The 3341-nt window shown below is 35.0% G+C and overlaps 1 pseudogene across 1 annotated transcript; it reads left to right on the top strand.

Moving 5' to 3' along the window:
* The first annotated feature begins 1553 nt into the window (after window positions 1-1553).
* On the top strand, window positions 1554-2346 carry LOC308498891 (small ribosomal subunit protein eS4-like; annotated as a pseudogene). Its single transcript has one exon. The product of its transcript is annotated as a small ribosomal subunit protein eS4-like (transcript).
* Window positions 2347-3341: the final 995 nt, after the last annotated feature.

Below are 3341 nucleotides of genomic sequence, written 5' to 3'. Positions count from 1 at the left end.
AATTCATTTGTCAAATTCCATAGAACTGTACACAAAACTGAGTGATTTTAGCGAATACAAATTAAAATATAAAGTTTAAGAATTAAAAAAATATATATTACTATTAGAAGTGGAATCTTTCTAGAGCTATTTCCTTCCTTTTTTTTTTTTTACCTCAACTGCTCAGTTCATCCTACATTTCTCCTCACCAGAGCACTCCATATAGAAATACGTGACTGAATTTATTATTTCACTTTTTCAATTCCAGTGGCCTATTTATGTTTCCTTTTTTTGCTTTCCATGGATAAATCTCTTTCTCTTATTGATTGGCAAAATTTTTTATGAATCTTTTCATGTGTTATCTCAGTTATAATCTTCTCTCACCTTCCAAACCAAGAGAAATGCCTTTCTTGTAGGCTTCCCTATGTATTTCATGCCTGTCTCTTATACTGTTTATTTTAGTGAATTGTAATTATTTACTTTGTGGAACACTCACCAAACTAAGCTAATCCACATAGTGTCAGGGCCTTACTTTTTGGTAGAAAAAAAGGCATTTGAGAGTAATATTTTAAATGACCAATAAAGAATAATAAAAGTCATTATTTGGCACCAGATATTTAAAAAAAAACACAAAAACAAACAAACAAAAAACCCCACTTTTTGCCATTTTTGTCTAAGAAAAAGTTACATAGTATATACCTACATTATATATGAACACTCTACAACTTTTAATTCTAGGGCCTACCCCTCTGAAACACGTTTTCTTATTTTTTTTCCTCTGAGGTAGAAATCAGAAGAGTGAATTATCTACACTAAGATTAGATTATTTTTGTGGCTTTGGAAATTTCTAATTCAGAGATATACTTCTAAATACAATCTAAACTTTAACTCAATGAAATACTTTTGAGTTTTACCACATAGCAAGGCTAGCACACGAATAACTAGTTCTCCAACTTTAAATGACTTTATATTTTTTTGAAAAACTTGGCAGAGTTCATAGATAAACTTTCAATCTTCATTTTGTATATATCCAACAATGCTCCCAGACTACAGAATTTCAGCTGAAGATATCGGGTCCCCACATATCTTGGTTGGAAGTGATGTTTCTTAATCACTCCTCCTTTTTAAAACACTCATCCTGGGTAACTAAAGTTATAATCCAAGGTCAACGTTGGAAAGACAGTAGAATACCTTGCACTTCCAACTTGATTATAAATTGATTCAGGGTAGGCAAGTTTGAACTTGATGAACAATTATGACTTCTCTTATCTATATGTAATTACCTATAGCAGAAATGACAAGTTAATACATGTATTTGATATCCTAATGTTTTAATATCTTAGAATTAAAAAACAAAACAAAACAAAAAAAAACCCTGCTTTTTAAGTAGCATCTCCTAACACAGGGGTATGTGTGTGTACTGGAGTCACATGGAATGAGGAGAGACATACATAGAAATACCACAAGATATTAGCCTTTTTAACTTCAGTGAACATGCAAGGAGAAAAGACTATGGTTTTACTCTCAGAAAACACTAGTTAAAAAGAAGCTTTCTCTCTGTGCCCAGCACAGCTATGGCTCGTTGTCCCAAGAAACATATGAAGAGTGTAGTGGCTCCAAAGCACTGGATGCTGGATGAACTGACAGGTGTGTTTGCTCCTCGTCCACCCTTCAGTCCCCACAAGCTGAGGGAATGTCTCCCTCTTGTCATCTTCCTAAGGTACAGACTAAAGTATGCCCTCAAAGGAGATGAAGTCAAGAAGATTTACATGCAGCAGTTCATAAGGAGTGATGGCAAGATCCAAACTGATGTCATCTACCCTGCTGGTTTGATGGATGTCATCAGAATCAACAAGACCGGAATGAACTTCCATCAGATCTACGACACCAAGGGTTGCTTTGCTGTTCCATTGCATTACACCCAAGGAGACCAAGTACAAGTTGTGCAAAGTGAAAAAGATCTTTGTGGGCACAAAAGGAATCCCGCATCTCATGACCCATGATGCTCGCACCATCCGCTACCCGGACCTCCTCATTAAGGTGAATGACACCATTCAGATTGATTTGGAGACAGGCAAAATTACTGATTTCATCAAGTTTGACACTGGTAATGTGTGCATGGTGACTGGAGGTGCCAACCTGGGAAGAATTGGTGTGATCGCCAACAGAGAGAGACACCCTGATTCTTTTGATGTGGTTCATGTGAAAGATGCCAATGGCAACAGCTTTGCCCCCTGACTCTCAAACACCTTTGTTATCGGCAAACACAACAAACCATGGATTTCTCTTCCCTATGGAAAGGGTATCCACCTCACCATTGTTGGAGAGAGAGACAAGAGACTGGAAGCCAAACAGAGCAGTGGGTGAAATGAGATCTGTGTGACACGCTTGGAAAAGCCTTCATCCCCAATTAAAGATAACGTAGCATAAAAAAAAAAGGAAGAGCCTAGTGTACTAAATATAGTACAGATATACTTATAACTTAATTAATATAATTTTATTCTTTAGTTTATATTCCATAAAGAGTATTTAGTCTTCTACATGTCCAATTATACTATTTTAATGCTGACATACGATGAAAAGAGAATATATTTACCAATAATCTTTGAAAATTCACCTTTTTGCTTAATTAAAACAAATCAAGAAAAGAGAGAAATATTAAATTGAGTGGAGAATTATAAAATGACATATATGGAACATGTGTGAGGATAACTTTACCATTGTGACATGCTAGGGATTTTGAAAGTAACCTTAATAAGAATTAATGGAACAGGAAACCATCTGAGACGCCCCCTTATGGCTGCAAGTTGCTAATAGTGTTTTAACAATATTACACATAGCAAAATAATAAAAACTAACATTTCTGATTGTGTAATAAATGCTGTATGAATTGGTTACTCTTGTTTTTAGATATCATTTTGTAAGTAGAATCAACACAGAGAAAATAAATGTGTCCTCGTTATTAGCCTAACTTCCCATCCTTTATGTTACTCTCGTATCAATTGGAATGCTTTTGGCAATAAATAGTATAATACCTGATAAAAACGGAGGGTTAGATAATTCAGCATCTCAGTTCTTTTATGTTTTATTGCTTTTATATAATTCCCTAGATTGTCCTTATATTCAGAAAATGGCAGATGCAGGTACAAAAATTACATCTTTCTGAATAGTATGCAAAGACCAGCAGAGAAGGGAATAAAGAAGTATATTCCACTTAAGTCTCTTTTATCAAGAGAGTATCTTTCCCAAAGTTTCACCTCCAACTTTCAGGGAACTCCTCCACCTTCTCCTTCTATCTAATTGGCTTGAACTATTGGAAACTTAGATTACTTTCCAAAAAACTGAATGGCAATTTCTGTGCT

This window comes from Rhinolophus hipposideros (genome assembly GCF_964194185.1).
Source record: "Rhinolophus hipposideros genome assembly, chromosome: 1".
NCBI lineage: Eukaryota > Metazoa > Chordata > Mammalia > Chiroptera > Rhinolophidae > Rhinolophus > Rhinolophus hipposideros.
This window is presented reverse-complemented; position numbering and strand designations above follow the sequence as displayed.